The following is a 20,289-nucleotide window of genomic DNA, read 5'->3' on the forward strand; positions in this document are numbered from 1 at the left end:
GAAAAAACGACGAGAATGGCTCGAGCAGGGCGTTGCTCACGGGGCGGTCGCTCGTGCCAGGCGGTGGCACGTGCTCGGGCCCGCTAAATGCTACTTGTAGCTTTAATTATTATTATTATTTTTCTTCTGCCGGAAGAATCGCATTTTTGAGGCCTTTAACATACCCCAAAACTCACCAAATTTGGCACACACATCAGGGGTCGCGAAAAATTTCGTATTTTATGAGAAATTGGCATGGGTGCGCAAAAATGGCTCGACAGCGCCACCTACACTGACTTTTGTCCCGACGCCCCGCATACGCTTTAACGTACAAGCTTGATTTTTTTCAGGGCATGTTCATCAGATGGAAACCTACAAAAAAGTCTGTAGGTACCAAGCTGTCAGTCGCACAGGAAGTCTGCTATATTGATGTCAATATGTCATTTTTGCTCTATTTTGGACATTTGCAGGCCTCCTTCTAGAACGAACTCCTCCTAGAGATTTGTGAATAATGACTCCAAACTTTGGTTTTGTAAACTAGACACATGTCCGATGTTAAATTGCAAAGCTTTTAAGTTTTTACAGAAGTTTGTGACCGTGGCGGCGCGTAGAAATTCGACGTTGTTTCGAAAACACGCCATGAAAAGAAAAATGGCCATTACTCAGCCATGCATAATCCAATCTGATCAAAAATTGATATGCATGATTGTAGTCTGACTTTGAACACATCTGCAGTGAAAGAATCTGGAAAAAGTGTAGCGCCACCTGCTGGCAAGAGGAAATGACATGTTTGACTTGGAGCATCACTGCTCCGAGTAGGATGAGCCGACACACCTGAAAATGACGTCCACCTGTTGAAAAGCCATTGAAGTTTACTCTGACAAAAAACCATAACTTTCAATGCGGGGGTGTGGTCGTGACAGAGCGGCAAAGTTGGGCATCTCGCTATGCACACAAAAGTTGCTCTCACGTGCACATTCCTTGTCCAATCTCACTGAAATTCAATGGATATGATGAAGCTTCTATTCTGAACCAATGGATATGACAATCTTGGACGAGCTCTATAGCGCCACCTAGTTATTGCATTGGGCACATTCTGCCCTGTATTTTCTCTTTGCTTTGTCCGATGTGCATGAAATTAAAACTGGAGATACTCAGAAGGGTCCTCTCTCATCATGTAAAGTTTCATGGGTGTACACCTGACGGTGCCTGCGTAACAGGAAGTGGTCGATTATGTGCACCCAAATAATAGAAATTTATTATAAATCAGCCGTTTGTCTCAGGAAGCTGAGATTTCAGAATTAGATGCCTTTAATAACCTCCAGCTTTGATATGTAACACTATAGGGTCTACGAGAAACTTCATCACTTGATTTTTTTAATGAAATTTTGGACTGAACAAAGATTTTTAGCATAAATTCTGTTTAGGTTATCAGCACCAAGAATTCAACTTTCATAGGCATTTATGTGCTACTGCTTCCTAAAAAAATTCAGAATGATTGAAGTTACAGGTGACATCTTAGAGAGCATTACATCCAAAAAGGTCCGAAAACGTCTTTTTAGGCAAAACTGCAAACACCTATTTTTTTGCATAACTTATCTTTCAAATATCAGCACAAAAAAATTAAAAACGGTAGGGATCTGTGTTTGCTGCCTTCCATATTTTTTTCAGACTTAAAAGTGTAACAGATGATTTATAAAAAATCCTTTTCATCCAAAAACCTGTGTTAAATCTGTCTAGACTCCAAACAAACATTTTTTTATGGTAACTTATGTTTCAACAATCGACACCAATTTTCACAGACCTAAAGCTGAACATGTCCCATAGCTCCCTGAATATTTTCATAGATATAAAATGAACTGGTCATTCTAACATCTGGCATTCTAACATCTAACATCTTACATGTCAAAGCCTCTCTCAGCCTGGCTCTGCTGAAGGAGTCGTGTTACAACCCCGCCCCCTCCTGCTGGGACCCCTGCTATGTAAATTAGCAAGCAGTGAACAGAGAGATGAGGAGTAAGAATGGTCATTACTCAGGCATGCATAATCCAAAGACAGCCAGTTAAACACTGAAAGACATATTTTTTCGGTATGTCTTTCATACATCTTTAGTATTAAAAACTCTCCAAGATGAATGTGCCTGACTCCACCTGCAGGTGGATCACAGACTTCCTGACGGACAGACAGCAGTATGTGAGGCTGGGGAAGCTCGTCTCAGATACTCGGACCACAAGCACCGGATCCCCCCAGGGCTGTGTCCTTTCACCCCTGTTACTCTCCCTGTACACAAACAGCTGCACAGCTGGTCACCTGTCTGTCAAACTCCTGAAGTTTGCTGACGACACCACACTCATCGGCCTCATCTCTGACGGAGATGAGTCGGCCTACAGGAGTGAAATAGCCAGGCTGGTGTCATAGTGCAGCGCTAACAACCTGGAGCTTAATGCTCTGAAGACAGTGGAGATGACAGTGGACTTCAGGAAGGCCCCAGCCCCCCTCCCCCCTGTCATCCTCTGTGACTCCCTGGTGACCTCTGTGGAGTCCTTCTGCTTCCTGGGAACCATCATCAGCCAGGACCTCAAGTGGGAGCAGAACATCAGCTCCATCACTAAGAAGGTCCAGCAGAGGATGTACTTCCTGAGGCAGCTGAAGAAGTTTCACCTCCCTGAAAAGATGCTGGTAGACTTTTACACCGCCATCATCGAATCCACCCTCACGTCCTCCATCACAGTCTGGTTCGCTGCGGCCACGGCCAGAGACAAGGCCAAGCTGCAACGCGTCATCCACTCAGCAGAGAAGGTGATCGGCTGCCACCTCCCGTCTCTCCAGGAGCTGCACATCTCCAGGACCTGGAGGCGGGCAGCCAGGATTGTAGCCAACCCCTCTCATCCAGGACATAATCTCTTTCGGCCCCTCCCTTCTGGCAAGAGGCTCCGGTCCATCAGGACCAGGACCTCGCGCCACAAGAACAGCTTCTTCCCCACTGCAGCCAGCCTGCTGAACAGAACCCCAACTCCCCCAGGTGACCCCCCCTCCCCCCCCGCCCACCAAAGGACTGTCGGTGCCACTTACAGGCCCCACCATCCCAGCCCATCTGTGCTCCCACTTTAATTCACCTTACTCTACTGTATATAGTGTGTTGTTGTTGTTAACTTAATTTTTAACTTATTCTTAATTGCACTATACACCAAGTCAAATTCCTCGTTTTGTAAAGTGCGCTCTACTGAACCTGGCAATAAAACTTTTTCTGATTCCTGATTCTGATTCTGATTCTATTAATCATTGTTTTTTATTCATTCAAAATGCAATTAAATCAATATTTTATCTTTTTTCTTTTCCTTTTTCTTTTCTTTTTTATCTCTTATATCCTTTTTTATAATCAATGTTTGAACTTCTTTTCCTTTCTATTGTCATGGTTTCAGTTTGTTGTCTTTTTTTTCGCTTTAGTTCTTGTTCTGTCTTGTTTGGTTCTGTTTCCTGTTTCATTTTGAAAGGTTTCCTGTCTTGTCATGTTTCTTGAGTTTTACTTCCTTTGGTCCCCATCTGCCCTAATCGTGTTCACCTGTGTCTTGTCTGCCCTGTCTGTATATAAGTCTTGTCTCTGCCTTCCTCCTGTGCTGGTCCATTAACTTCTGCTCATGTTGATCACGTCTTCTTGTCTGGCGTCCATGTCCCTTGCCATGCCACAGTAAGTTTTTGTTTTTAGTTTTGTCATCCTGCTCTGCAGCGCTTTTTGTTAGTTAAATAAACCCACTTGCCCTGAACCCGTTTGCCTCCCGTCTCTGCACCTGGGTCCTACCTGCTCTCGAGCCTCCCCCCCACACGACATCTATACATCCAATGAAATTAAACTACAAATCAACAAACACAACTGATAACAAATGTCTCTAAAAAATGATGTGTATATTTGCAGAACCTTAAAAACACCAAACAAATAACAAATGCTTCCCAATTAAAGCACAAAAAATGGAACACAAAATGTAAAACCCAAGTTAGAAATTGCAATTTGAAAAAGATACTTTTTTCAGCAGCTTTTCAAAATCAATCACCAATTCTACTCTTCTGTGGATGAAACAAAGAACTCCAGAACAATGAAGCCATTTCTCTAAGTCTCTCTCACCTTCAGTTTTAAACAAGGTCTGTGAAAATCCACCATACATTGGTCACATGAACTCAGAGACCTGCTAAAAGTCCACAATTGTAAAAGCTCTTATATAGACAACTGTTTGTTTGCTTGGAGCTCTAAATATAAAAAAATGCTTTTCTATCACCTAGACACAGATGGAGAACCATATCAACTGGATTAGTAACAGGGAAACATGTTTAGGTTTAAACTTACATCAATAGACAACATGAAGCTGTTCATCACATTTTTGACCTAAACATGTAAACACATCCTTGGCTCTGCGGTTAGGAAATGGTATTTGGGAATCTCTTTATACCAGGAGCCAGCCTGGCCATTGGAACATCGCCACAGTGCCCATCCAGACTGGGACAGCAACGGGGTCCTCTTCAGAGCCGTGAGCTGCTGTGTTTAACTCCAGCTGTCCCAGCAAGGGAGACAACTGCAGCAACATCCACTGACCAAGCTGACAAGCCCTGGCAGAAAAGATCCCCACAAGAAAAACACTGGCTAAGGCAGGCTGGTCAAAAAAAAATAGTTTTGTCATTGTCTTGCAGCTCGCAGATCAAGTGGTTTAGTTTTCCAGTAATGTCAGTCAAGAATGCAAGTTCAGATTCACAATGTTCATATTCACCATATTCAACAGACATCTCCTCCAATAGCACCTTAAAAATCCTGTGCTGTTTTGCTTTGCAGCTGAGGTTGTTTACGATTTTCAGAATAAGAGTCATTATATGTCCAGAGCCAATCACTTCTGCACATAAGGCCTGCTGGTGAATGACGCAGCAGTAATGCAGACATTTTGGAAAGTCTGGGTCAGCTTTACAGTGAGTGATGAAACCTGTTTGTCTATTGATCATAGCAGGAGTCCCATCTGCAGTCACTGCTACCAGCTTTTCTAATTGTACCTTTTTCTGCACAAAAACTCCTTCACCGTGTTATACATTTCAACTCCTCTTGTAGTTGTCTGTTAGGGCAGATGTGTCAGGAGTTCTTCTCTTGTGGAAACCAAAAGCTATGCTGTACTGTTGCCGTCCACAGACTCATCACACTGGACGTTAACCACCTGCACTTTGCAAGATCCCGGTCCAGCTAATTGGCCAAGTTATCAGACATAGCTGACACTCATCTAGACATTGTAGTGGAAATTGAATGAGTTCTATTGTTCTCATCCTTAGGGACAGTGATAGCAATTATCATCATTGCTTGAATTTTTTTCATGCTATATGCAAAAGTCTTTGTCCCTTAAGGAAACAGATTACAGCCCCCCCCCCCCCCCCCCCCCCCCCAGGCTGCTGTCGTATTAACAATAGCTTGGAGCTCCAGAATGGACAAGAAAAAACGACGAGAATGGCTCGAGCAGGGCGTTGCTCACGGGGCGGTCGCTCGTGCCGTGCGGTCGCACGTGCTCGGGCCCGCTAAATGCTACTTGTAGCTTTAATTATTATTATTATTATTCTTCCGACTTTTCCGTCGCCTTTTTGAGGCCTTTAACATACCCCAAAACTCACCAAATTTTGTATACACATCAGGAGTCGCGAAAAATTTCATATTTTATAGGAGAACGGCATAGGTAAACAAAAATGGCTCGATAGCGCCACCTGCAAAATTTGTTTTCGCGAGCACCTCCATATGCTTTATAGTACAAACCTGATTTTAACAGGGCATGTTCATCGGATAGAAACCTACAAAAAAGTCTCTTGGGACCAAGCTGTCAGTCGCACAGGAAGTCTGATATTTTGATGACAATATGTCATTTTTGCTGTATTTTGGTCATTTGCAGGCCTTGCTCTAGAACGAACTCCTCCTAGAGATTTGAGAGTAATGACTCCAAACTTTGGTTTTGTAAACTATACACATGTCCGATGTTAAATTGCAAAGCTTTTAAGTTTTTATGGATGTTTGTGACCATGGCGGCGCGTCAAAATTGGAGGTCGTTTCGAAAACACGCCATGAAAAGAAAAATGGCCATTACTCAGCCATGCATAATCCAATCTGATCCAAAATTGATGTGCATGATTGTAGTCTGACTCTGAACACATCTGCAGTGAAAAAATCTGGAAAAAGTGTAGCGCCACCTGCTGGCAAGAGGAAATGACATGTTTTACTTGGAGCATCACTACTCCGAGTAGGATGAGCCGACACACCTGAAAATGGCATCCACCTGTTGAAAAGCCATTGAAGTTTACTCTGACAAAAAACCATAACTTTCAATGCGGGGGTGTGGTCGTGACAGAGCGGCAAAGTTGGGCGTCTCGCCATGCACACAAAAGTTGCTCTCACGTGCACATTCCTTGTCCAATCTCACTGAAATTCAATGGATATGATGAAGCTTCTATTCTGAACCCATGGATATGACAATCTTGGACGAGCTCTATAGCGCCACCTAGTTATTGCATTGGGCACATTCTGCCCTGTATTTTCTCTTTGCTTTGTCCGATGTGCATGAAATTAAAACTGGAGATACTCAGAAGGGTCCTCTCTCATCATGTAAAGTTTCATGGGTGTACACCTGACGGTGCCTGCGTAACAGGAAGTGGTCGATTATGTGCACCCAAATAATAGAAATTTATTATAAATCAGCCGTTTGTCTCAGGAAGCTGAGATTTCAGAATTAGATGCCTTTAATAACCTCCAGCTTTGATATGTAACACTATAGGGTCTACGAGAAACTTCATCACTTGATTTTTTTAATGAAATTTTGGACTGAACAAAGATTTTTAGCATAAATTCTGTTTAGGTTATCAGCACCAAGAATTCAACTTTCATAGGCATTTAGGTGCTACTGCTTCCTAAAAAAATTCAGAATGATTGAAGTTACAGGTGACATCTTAGAGAGCATTACATCCAAAAAGGTCCGAAAACGTCTTTTTAGGCAAAACTACAAACACCTATTTTTTTTCATAACTTAATCATCATATATTAACACCATTTATTTTTTTAAATGTAGGGATCTGTGTTTGCTGCCTTCCATATTTTTTTCAGAAGTCCAGGTGAAACAGATGATTTTAAAAAAATCCTGATTCATCCCAAAACCTGTGCTTTTTCCGTCTGGACTCCAAACAAGTGTGTTTTAAAATTACTTATGCTTCAAATATCCACACCAAGTTTCACACGCATATAGCTGAACATGTCTAAATGCTTCTTGAATATTCTTTACAGATATAAAATGAACTGGTCAACTGTAGGATGTCATTTCCTCTTACATGCTTAAGTCTTTTCCTCATGCTGCAGCCTGCTCCTCAATCATCCCTGTTGCTGGAGTCAAATTTCACCCCCCCCCCCCCCCCACACACACACACACCAGCTGCCAGTTCATATGCTAACTAACCCAGAAGTGAGGTGACAAGAGTTTAGACACAAGAGGGAGGGCAGACTGCTTTTTCATTTGTTTTGTATGTCTTTCATAGATTTTTATGAATAATCATTGCTTTTCTAGTCATGTAAAATGCAATTAACCTAATATTTTATCTTTTTTTTTACAAACAAAACATATGAATGTGCTCCAAAACAAAACCCAACTCTCAGTACAGTTCTACAGATGTAACATAAGACTTAGACAGTAAATGTCTCTTTTATCCTTTTTTAATCAATGCTGCAACTTCTTTTCCTTAATATAAATCCAATGAAATTAAACTACAAAACCATAAAACACAACGTATAGCAAATTTCTCTAAATAAATTATGTGTATATACAATATGTAGCACTTTTAAACAAAATAATAACAAATCCTTCCAATACAAGCACAGAAAAATGGAACACAAAATTTAAAACCCAAATTTGAAATGGCAATTTTAAAAAGATAATTTTTTCAGCCTGCTAAAAGTGCACAATTGTAAAAGCTCTTTTATATAGACAACTGTTTGGTTGCTTAGAGCTCTAAATATAAAAACAATGCCTTTATGGACGTGGCACGGATGGCACGGATGTTCAGCAGGGTAAACCCCAGGAAAGCGGCGGGACCTGATGGAGTTCCCGGAAAGGTTCTGCGGGCCTGCGCCGATCAACTCTCCCAGGTCTTCACAAAAATCTTCAACCTGTCGCTAGCTCAGGCTTTCATCCCTGCTTGCCTGAAGTCATCCACTATCATCCCGATACCCAAAAAGTCCTCATCCACAGCCTTCCTCACGGACTTCCGCCCAGTTGCACTCACTGCTGTCATCACAAAGTGTCTGGAGCGGCTGCTCCTGGGACACATCAAAGACTCCCTCCCTCCAATCTTCGTCCCCCACCAGTTTGCTTACAAAGCAAACAGATCAACGGATGATGCCATTTCCATCACCCTCCACACTGCGCTGAGCCACCTGGAACACAGAGACACCTACGCCAGGATGCTCTTTGTGGACTATAGCTCAGCCTTTAACACAATCATTCCTGACATTCTGGTCAACAAACTGTCTGAACTAGGACTCCACCCACTCACCTGCTCGTGGATCAAGGACTTCCTGACAAACAGACCACAGACAGTCAAACTTGACCCCCACCTCTCCTCCACCCGGACGCTGAGCACAGGCTCCACACAGGGATGTGTGCTGAGTCCTCTGCTGTACACACTGTACACAGCAGACTGCAGACCAGCCCACACCAGCAACACCGTGGTGAAGTTTGCAGACGACACTACTGTGGTGGGGCTGATCTCTGGGGACGACGAGACGGCCTACAGAGACGAAGTCCTGAAACTCTCAAGGTGGTGTCAGGCTAATAACCTCATCCTGAACACCACCAAGACCAAGGAGATCATCCTGGACTTCAGAAAAAACAGAACAGATCCACCCCCACTCTACATCGATGGAAACTGTGTGGAGAGGGTCCACAGCTTCACCCTCCTGGGCACCACCATCTCTGCTGACCTCACATGGTCTAACAACACCATGACTGTCATCAGGAAGGCCCAGCAACGCCTGCACTTCCTGAGAAAACTTAGGAGGAACGACGTCAGCCAGGAGCTGCTGGTAACGTTCTACCGCTCAACCATTGAGAGCATTCTGTCCTATGGCATCACAGTGTGGTTTTCCCACTGCACTGAAGCAGAACGGCAGAGTCTCCAGAGAGTGGTAAAGACAGCGCAGAGGATCATCGGCTGCCCCCTCCCCTCACTGAAGGACATTTACCAGTCTCGCTGCCTCAGCAGAGTGACTAGCATCACCACTAACTCCACCCATTCTGCTTTCCCTCTGTTTGAACTGCTGCCCTCTGGAAGGAGGTACAGGTCCATCTGAACCAGGACAAACAGACTAAGAAACAGCTTTTTTCCACAGGCAATTATCATACGGAATGCACATACGTCCACCAACCACACCTCACTCTAATTTTACTACAATGCGTGCAATATCCTGACTGTCTAACCGGGTCACTGTGCAATAACTTGATATTTATTAAGCTGTGCTCACAGCAACTCATGTAATTCCTTTCTATTTTATTCACAAATATTTAATATTTAACAGTTTCTGTCCATATTGTTCATTTTTTGTTAAGAGTTGTAAATACAGTATTTCTTTTTCTATTCTATTTTTATTTTTATTTTATGTAACTCCTTCACTCCAAGGCTGCTGCAATTTCATTGTATCCCCATGTACAATGACAATAAACGATTCTGATTCTGATTATATCACTTAGACACAGATGGAGAACCATATCAACTGGATTGGTAACAGCAACAACCACCGACCAAGCCGGCAAGCCCTGGCAGAAAAGATCCCCACAAGAAACACTGCAGGCTGTTCCATAAAAAATATAGTTTTACCATTGCCTTGCAGATCACAGTTGAAGTGGTTTAGTTTTCCTAAAAAAATTCAGAATGATTGAAGTTACAGGTGAACTTTTAGACAACATTTGATCCAAAAAGGTCCGAAAACGTCTTTTTAGGCAAAACTGCAAACACCTATTTTTTTGCATAACTTATCTTTCAAATATCAGCACAAAAAAATTAAAAACGGTAGGGATCTGTGTTTGCTGCCTTCCATATTTTTTTTAGACTTAAAAGTGTAACAGATGATTTATAAAAAAATCCTTTTTCATCCAAAAACCTGTGTTAAATCTGTCTAGACTTAGTATTAAAAACTCTCCAAGATGAATGTGCCTGACTCCACCTGCAGGTGGATCACAGACTTCCTGACGGACAGACAGCAGTATGTGAGGCTGGGGAAGCTCGTCTCAGATACTCGGACCACAAGCACCGGATCCCCCCAGGGCTGTGTCCTTTCACCCCTGTTACTCTCCCTGTACACAAACAGCTGCACAGCTGGTCACCTGTCTGTCAAACTCCTGAAGTTTGCTGACGACACCACACTCATCGGCCTCATCTCTGACGGAGATGAGTCGGCCTACAGGAGTGAAATAGCCAGGCTGGTGTCATAGTGCAGCGCTAACAACCTGGAGCTTAATGCTCTGAAGACAGTGGAGATGACAGTGGACTTCAGGAAGGCCCCAGCCCCCCTCCCCCCTGTCATCCTCTGTGACTCCCCGGTGACCTCTGTGGAGTCCTTCTGCTTCCTGGGAACCATCATCAGCCAGGACCTCAAGTGGGAGCAGAACATCAGCTCCATCACTAAGAAGGTCCAGCAGAGGATGTACTTCCTGAGGCAGCTGAAGAAGTTTCACCTCCCTGAAAAGATGCTGGTAGACTTTTACACCGCCATCATCGAATCCACCCTCACGTCCTCCATCACAGTCTGGTTCGCTGCGGCCACGGCCAGAGACAAGGCCAAGCTGCAACGCGTCATCCACTCAGCAGAGAAGGTGATCGGCTGCCACCTCCCGTCTCTCCAGGAGCTGCACATCTCCAGGACCTGGAGGCGGGCAGCCAGGATTGTAGCCAACCCCTCTCATCCAGGACATAATCTCTTTCGGCCCCTCCCTCCTGGCAAGAGGCTCCGGTCCATCAGGACCAGGACCTCGCGCCACAAGAACAGCTTCTTCCCCACTGCAGCCAGCCTGCTGAACAGTACCCCAACTCCCCCAGGTGACCCCCCCTCCCCCCCCCCCCGCCCACCAAAGGACTGTCGGTGCCACTTACAGGCCCCACCATCCCAGCCCATCTGTGCTCCCACTTTAATTCACCTTACTCTACTGTATATAGTGTGTTGTTGTTGTTAACTTAATTTTTAACTTATTCTTAATTGCACTATACACCAAGTCAAATTCCTCGTTTTGTAAAGTGCGCTCTACTGAACCTGGCAATAAAACTTTTTCTGATTTCTGATTCTATTAATCATTGTTTTTTATTCATTCAAAATGCAATTAAATCAATATTTTATCTTTTTTCTTTTCCTTTTTCTTTTTTTTTTTATCTCATATCCTTTTTTATAATCAATGTTTGAACTTCTTTTCCTTTCTATTGTCATGGTTTCAGTTTGTTGTATTTTTTTTTCGCTTTAGTTCTTGTTCTGTCTTGTTTGGTTCTGTTTCCTGTTTTATTTTGAAAGGTTTCCTGTCTTGTCATGTTTCTTGAGTTTTACTTCCTTTGGTCCCCATCTGCCCTAATCGTGTTCACCTGTGTCTTGTCTGCCCTGTCTGTATATAAGTCTTGTCTCTGCCTTCCTCCTGTGCTGGTCCATTAACTTCTGCTCATGTTGATCACGTCTTCTTGTCTGGCGTCCATGTCCCTTGCCATGCCACAGTAAGTTTTTGTTTTTAGTTTTGTCATCCTGCTCTGCAGCACTTTTTGTTAGTTAAATAAACCCACTTGCCCTGAACCCGTTTGCCTCCCGTCTCTGCGCCTGGGTCCTACCTGCTCTCGAGCCTCCCCCCCACACGACATCTATACATCCAATGAAATTAAACTACAAATCAACAAACACAACTGATAACAAATGTCTCTAAAAAATGATGTGTATATTTGCAGAACCTTAAAAACACCAAACAAATAACAAATGCTTCCCAATTAAAGCACAAAAAATGGAACACAAAATGTAAAACCCAAGTTAGAAATTGCAATTTGAAAAAGATACTTTTTTCAGCAGCTTTTCAAAATCAATCACCAATTCTACTCTTCTGTGGATGAAACAAAGAACTCCAGAACAATGAAGCCATTTCTCTAAGTCTCTCTCACCTTCAGTTTTAAACAAGGTCTGTGAAAATCCACCATACATTGGTCACATGAACTCAGAGACCTGCTAAAAGTGCACAATTGTAAAAGCTCTTTTATATAGACAACTGTTTGTTTGCTTGGAGCTCTAAATATAAAAAAAATGCTTTTCTATCACCTAGACACAGATGGAGAACCATATCAACTGGATTAATAACAGGGTGGCATGTTTAGACAACATGAAGCTGTCCATCACATTTTTGACCTAAACATGTAAACACATCCTTGGCTCTGCGGTTAGGAAATGGTATTTGGGAATCTCTTTATACCAGGAGCCAGCCTGGCCATTGGAACATCGCCACAGTGCCCATCCAGACTGGGACAGCAACGGGGTCCACTTCAGAGCCGTGAGCTGCTGTGTTTAACTCCAGCTGTCCCAGCAAGGGAGACAACTGCAGCAACATCCACTGACCAAGCTGACAAGCCCTGGCAGAAAAGATCCCCACAAGAAAAACACTGGCTAAGGCAGGCTGGTCAAAAAAAAAATAGTTTTGCCATTGTCTTGCAGCTCGCAGATCAAGTGGTTTAGTTTTCCAGTAATGTCAGTCAAGAATGCAAGTTCAGATTCACAATGTTCATATTCACCATATTCAACAGACATCTCCTCCAATAGCACCTTAAAAATCCTGTGCTGTTTTGCTTTGCAGCTGAGGTTGTTTACGATTTTCAGAATAAGAGTCATTATATGTCCAGAGCCAATCACTTCTGCACATAAGGCCTGCTGGTGAATGACGCAGCAGTAATGCAGACATTTTGTAAAGTCTGGGTCAGCTTTACAGTGAGTGATGAAACCTGTTTGTCTATTGATCATAGCAGGAGTCCCATCTGCAGTCACTGCTACCAGCTTTTCTAATTGTACCTTTTTCTGCACAAAAACTCCTTCACCGTGTTATACATTTCAACTCCTCTTGTAGTTGTCTGTTAGGGCAGATGTGTCAGGAGTTCTTCTCTTGTGGAAACCAAAAGCTATGCTGTACTGTTGCCGTCCACAGACTCATCACACTGGACGTTAACCACCTGCACTTTGCAAGATCCCGGTCCAGCTAATTGGCCAAGTTATCAGACATAGCTGACACTCATCTAGACATTGTAGTGGAAATTGAATGAGTTCTATTGTTCTCATCCTTAGGGACAGTGATAGCAATTATCATCATTGCTTGAATTTTTTTCATGCTATATGCAAAAGTCTTTGTCCCTTAAGGCAACAGCTTACAGCCCCCCCCCCCCCCCCCCCAGGCTGCTGTCGTATTAACAATAGCTTGGAGCTCCAGAATGGACAAGAAAAAACGACGAGAATGGCTCGAGCAGGGCGTTGCTCACGGGGCGGTCGCTCGTGCCGTGCGGTCGCACGTGCTCGGGCCCGCTAAATGCTACTTGTAGCTTTAATTATTATTATTATTATTCTTCCGACTTTTCCGTCGCCTTTTTGAGGCCTTTAACATACCCCAAAACTCACCAAATTTTGTATACACATCAGGAGTCGCGAAAAATTTCATATTTTATAGGAGAACGGCATAGGTAAACAAAAATGGCTCGATAGCGCCACCTGCAAAATTTGTTTTCGCGAGCACCTCCATATGCTTTATAGTACAAACCTGATTTTAACAGGGCATGTTCATCGGATAGAAACCTACAAAAAAGTCTCTTGGGACCAAGCTGTCAGTCGCACAGGAAGTCTGATATTTTGATGACAATATGTCATTTTTGCTGTATTTTGGTCATTCGCAGGCCTCGCTCTAGAACGAACTCCTCCTAGAGATTTGAGAGTAATGACTCCAAACTTTGGTTTTGTAAACTAGACACATGTCCGATGTTAAATTGCAAAGCTTTTAAGTTTTTATGGATGTTTGTGACCATGGCGGCGCGTCAAAATTGGAGGTCGTTTCGAAAACACGCCATGAAAAGAAAAATGGCCATTACTCAGCCATGCATAATCCAATCTGATCCAAAATTGATATGCATGATTGTAGTCTGACTCTGAACACATCTGCAGTGAAAAAATCTGGAAAAAGTGTAGCGCCACCTGCTGGCAAGAGGAAATGACATGTTTTACTTGGAGCATCACTACTCCGAGTAGGATGAGCCGACACACCTGAAAATGACGTCCACCTGTTGAAAAGCCATTGAAGTTTACTCTGACAAAAAACCATAACTTTCAATGCGGGGGTGTGGTCGTGACAGAGCGGCAAAGTTGGGCATCTCGCTATGCACACAAAAGTTGCTCTCACGTGCACATTCCTTGTCCAATCTCACTGAAATTCAATGGATATGATGAAGCTTCTATTCTGAACCCATGGATATGACAATCTTGGACGAGCTCTATAGCGCCACCTAGTTATTGCATTGGGCACATTCTGCCCTGTATTTTCTCTTTGCTTTGTCCGATGTGCATGAAATTAAAACTGGAGATACTCAGAAGGGTCCTCTCTCATCATGTAAAGTTTCATGGGTGTACACCTGACGGTGCCTGCGTAACAGGAAGTGGTAGATTATGTGCACCCAAATAATAGAAATTTATTATAAATCAGCCGTTTGTCTCAGGAAGCTGAGATTTCAGAATTAGATGCCTTTAATAACCTCCAGCTTTGATATGTAACACTATAGGGTCTACGAGAAACTTCATCACTTGATTTTTTTAATGAAATTTTGGACTGAACAAAGATTTTTAGCATAAATTCTGTTTAGGTTATCAGCACCAAGAATTCAACTTTCATAGGCATTTATGTGCTACTGCTTCCTAAAAAAATTCAGAATGATTGAAGTTACAGGTGAACTTTTAGAGAACATTTCATCCAAAAAGGTCCGAAAACGTCTTTTTAGGCAAAACTACAAACACCTATTTTTTTTCATAACTTAATCATCATATATCAACACCATTTATTTTTTTAAATGTAGGGATCTGTGTTTGCTGCCTTCCATATTTTTTTCAGAAGTCCAGGTGAAACAGATGATTTTAAAAAAATCCTGATTCATCCCAAAACCTGTGCTTTTTCCGTCTGGACTCCAAACAAGTGTGTTTTAAAAATACTTATGCTTCAAATATCCACACCAAGTTTAACACGCATATAGCTGAACATGTTTAAATGCTTCTTGAATATTCTTTACAGATATAAAATGAACTGGTCAACTGTAGGATGTCATTTCCTCTTACATGGTTCAGTCTTTTCCTCATGCTGCAGCCTGCTCCTCAATCTTTCCTGTTGCTGGAGTCAAATTTCACCCCCCCCCCCCCCCACACACACACACACACCAGCTGCCTGTTTATATGCTAACTAACCCAGAAGTGAGGTGACAATAGTTTAGACACAAGAGGGAGGGCAGACTGCTTTTTCATTTGTTTTGTATGTCTTTCATAGATTTTTATGAATAATCATTGCTTTTCTAGTCATGTAAAATGCAATTAACTTAATATTTTATCTTTTTTTTTTTACAAACAAAACATATGAATGTGCTCCAAAACAAAACCCAACTCTCAGTACAGTTCTACAGATGTAACATAAGACTTAGACAGTAAATGTCTCTTTTATCCTTTTTTAATCAATGCTGCAACTTCTTTTCCTTAATATAAATCCAATGAAATTAAACTACAAAACCAAAAAACACAACCTATAGCAAGTTTCTCTAAATAAATTATGTGTATATACAATATGTAGCACTTTTAAACAAAATAATAACAAATCCTTCCAATACAAGCACAGAAAAATGGAACACAAAATTTAAAACCCAAATTTGAAATGGCAATTTTAAAAAGATAATTTTTTCAGCCTGCTAAAAGTGCACAATTGTAAAAGCTCTTTTATATAGACAACTGTTTGGTTGCTTAGAGCTCTAAATATAAAAACAATGCCTTTATGGACGTGGCACGGATGGCACGGATGTTCAGCAGGGTAAACCCCAGGAAAGCGGCGGGACCTGATGGAGTTCCCGGAAAGGTTCTGCGGGCCTGCGCCGATCAACTCTCCCAGGTCTTCACAAAAATCTTCAACCTGTCGCTAGCTCAGGCTTTCATCCCTGCTTGCCTGAAGTCATCCACTATCATCCCGATACCCAAAAAGTCCTCATCCACAGCCTTCCTCACGGACTTCCGCCCAGTTGCACTCACTGCTGTCATCACAAAGTGTCTGGAGCGGCTGCTCCTGGGACACATCAAAGACTCCCTCCCTCCAATCTTCGTCCCCCACCAGTTTGCAGAACAGAACAGATCCACCCCCACTCTACATCGATGGAAACTGTGTGGAGAGGGTCCACAGCTTCACCCTCCTGGGCACCACCATCTCTGCTGACCTCACATGGTCTAACAACACCATGACTGTCATCAGGAAGGCCCAGCAACGCCTGCACTTCCTGAGAAAACTTAGGAGGAACGACGTCAGCCAGGAGCTGCTGGTAACGTTCTTCCGCTCAACCATTGAGAGCATTCTGTCCTATGGCATCACAGTGTGGTTTTCCCACTGCACTGAAGCAGAACGGCAGAGTCTCCAGAGAGTGGTAAAGACAGCGCAGAGGATCATCGGCTGCCCCCTCCCCTCACTGAAGGACATTTACCAGTCTCGCTGCCTCAGCAGAGTGACTAGCATCACCACTAACTCCACCCATTCTGCTTTCCCTCTGTTTGAACTGCTGCCCTCTGGAAGGAGGTACAGGTCCATCAGAACCAGGACAAACAGACTAAGAAACAGCTTTTTTCCACAGGCAATTATCATACGGAATGCACATACGTCCACCAACCACACCTCACTCTAATTTTACTACAATGCGTGCAATATCCTGACTGTCTAACCGGGTCACTGTGCAATAACTTGATATTTATTAAGCTGTGCTCACAGCAACTCATGTAATTCCATTCTATTTTATTCACAAATATTTAATATTTAACAGTTTCTGTCCATATTGTTCATTTTTTGTTAAGAGTTGTAAATACAGTATTTCTTTTTCTATTCTATTTTTATTTTTATTTTATGTAACTCCTTCACTCCAAGGCTGCTGCAATTTCATTGTATCCCCATGTACAATGACAATAAACGATTCTGATTCTGATTATATCACTTAGACACAGATGGAGAACCATATCAACTGGATTGGTAACAGCAACAACCACCGACCAAGCCGGCAAGCCCTGGCAGAAAAGATCCCCACAAGAAACACTGCAGGCTGTTCCATAAAAAATATAGTTTTACCATTGCCTTGCAGATCACAGTTGAAGTGGTTTAGTTTTCCTAAAAAAATTCAGAATGATTGAAGTTACAGGTGAACTTTTAGACAACATTTGATCCAAAAAGGTCCGAAAACGTCTTTTTAGGCAAAACTGCAAACACCTATTTTTTTGCATAACTTATCTTTCAAATATCAGCACAAAAAAATTAAAAACGGTAGGGATCTGTGTTTGCTGCCTTCCATATTTTTTTCAGACTTAAAAGTGTAACAGATGATTTATAAAAAATCCTTTTTCATCCAAAAACCTGTGTTAAATCTGTCTAGACTTAGTATTAAAAACTCTCCAAGATGAATGTGCCTGACTCCACCTGCAGGTGGATCACAGACTTCCTGACGGACAGACAGCAGTATGTGAGGCTGGGGAAGCTCGTCTCAGATACTCGGACCACAAGCACCGGATCCCCCCAGGGCTGTGTCCTTTCACCCCTGTTACTCTCCCTGTACACAAACAGCTGCACAGCTGGTCACCTGTCTGTCAAACTCCTGAAGTTTGCTGACGACACCACACTCATCGGCCTCATCTCTGACGGAGATGAGTCGGCCTACAGGAGTGAAATAGCCAGGCTGGTGTCATAGTGCAGCGCTAACAACCTGGAGCTTAATGCTCTGAAGACAGTGGAGATGACAGTGGACTTCAGGAAGGCCCCAGCCCCCCTCCCCCCTGTCATCCTCTGTGACTCCCCGGTGACCTCTGTGGAGTCCTTCTGCTTCCTGGGAACCATCATCAGCCAGGACCTCAAGTGGGAGCAGAACATCAGCTCCATCACTAAGAAGGTCCAGCAGAGGATGTACTTCCTGAGGCAGCTGAAGAAGTTTCACCTCCCTGAAAAGATGCTGGTAGACTTTTACACCGCCATCATCGAATCCACCCTCACGTCCTCCATCACAGTCTGGTTCGCTGCGGCCACGGCCAGAGACAAGGCCAAGCTGCAACGCGTCATCCACTCAGCAGAGAAGGTGATCGGCTGCCACCTCCCGTCTCTCCAGGAGCTGCACATCTCCAGGACCTGGAGGCGGGCAGCCAGGATTGTAGCCAACCCCTCTCATCCAGGACATAATCTCTTTCGGCCCCTCCCTTCTGGCAAGAGGCTCCGGTCCATCAGGACCAGGACCTCGCGCCACAAGAACAGCTTCTTCCCCACTGCAGTCAGCCTGCTGAACAGTACCCCAACTCCCCTTGGTGACCCCCCCTCCCCCCCCCGCCCACCAAAGGACTGTCGGTGCCACTTACAGGCCCCACCATCCCAGCCCATCTGTGCTCCCACTTTAAGTCACCTTACTCTACTGTATATAGTGTGTTGTTGTTGTTAACTTAATTTTTAACTTATTCTTAATTGCACTATACACCAAGTCAAATTCCTCGTTTTGTAAAGTGCGCTCTACTGAACCTGGCAATAAAACTTTTTCTGATTTCTGATTCTATTAATCATTGTTTTTTATTCATTCAAAATGCAATTAAATCAATATTTTATCTTTTTTCTTTTCCTTTTTCTTTTTTTTTATCTCTTATATCCTTTTTTATAATCAATGTTTGAACTTCTTTTCCTTTCTATTGTCATGGTTTCAGTTTGTTGTCTTTTTTTTCGCTTTAGTTCTTGTTCTGTCTTGTTTGGTTCTGTTTCCTGTTTTATTTTGAAAGGTTTCCTGTCTTGTCATGTTTTTGAGTTTTACTTCCTTTGGTCCCCATCTGCCCTAATCGTGTTCACCTGTGTCTTGTCTGCCCTGTCTGTATATAAGTCTTGTCTCTGCCTTCCTCCTGTGCTGGTCCATTAACTTCTGCTCATGTTGATCACGTCTTCTTGTCTGGCGTCCATGTCCCTTGCCATGCCACAGTAAGTTTTTGTTTTTAGTTTTGTCATCCTGCTCTGCAGCGCTTTTTGTTAGTTAAATAAACCCACTTGCCCTGAACCCGTTTGCCTCCCGTCTCTGCGCCTGGGTCCTACCTGCTGTCGAGCCTCCCCCCCACACGACATCTATACATCCAATGAAATTAAACTACAAATCAACAAACACAACTGATAACAAATGTCTCTAAAAAATGATGTGTATATTTGCAGAACCTTAAAAACACCAAACAAATAACAAATGCTTCCCAAATAAAGCACAAAAAATGGAAAACAAAATGTAAAACCCAAGTTAGAAATTGCAATTTGAAAAGATACTTTTTTCAGCAGCTTTTCAAAATCAATCACCAATTCTACTCTTCTATGGATGAAACAAAGAACTCCAGAACAATGAAGCCATTTCTCTAAGTCTCTCTCACCTTCAGTTTTAAACAAGGTCTGTGAAAATCCACCATACATTGGTCACATGAACTCAGAGACCTGCTAAAAGTGCACAATTGTAAAAGCTCTTTTATATAGACAACTGTTTGTTTGCTTAGAGCTGTAAATATAAAAAAAAATGCTTTTCTATCACCTAGACACAGATGGAGAACCATATCAACTGGATTAATAACAGGGTGGCATGTTTAGACAACATGAAGCTGTCCATCACATTTTTGACCTAAACATGTAAACACATCCTTGGCTCTGCGGTTAGGAAATGGTATTTGGGAATCTCTTTATACCAGGAGCCAGCCTGGCCATTGGAACATCGCCACAGTGCCCATCCAGACTGGGACAGCAACGGGGTCCACTTCAGAGCCGTGAGCTGCTGTGTTTAACTCCAGCTGTCCCAGCAAGGGAGACAACTGCAGCAACATCCACTGACCAAGCTGACAAGCCCTGGCAGAAAAGATCCCCACAAGAAAAACACTGGCTCAGGCAGGCTGGTCAAAAAAAAATAGTTTTGCCATTGTCTTGCAGCTCGCAGATCAAGTGGTTTAGTTTTCCAGTAATGTCAGTCAAGAATGCAAGTTCAGATTCACAATGTTCATATTCACCA

This window comes from Oryzias latipes, chromosome 20 (genome assembly GCF_053564925.1).
Source record: "Oryzias latipes strain Hd-rR chromosome 20, Olatipes_Hd-rR_3.1".
Lineage (NCBI taxonomy): Eukaryota > Metazoa > Chordata > Actinopteri > Beloniformes > Adrianichthyidae > Oryzias > Oryzias latipes.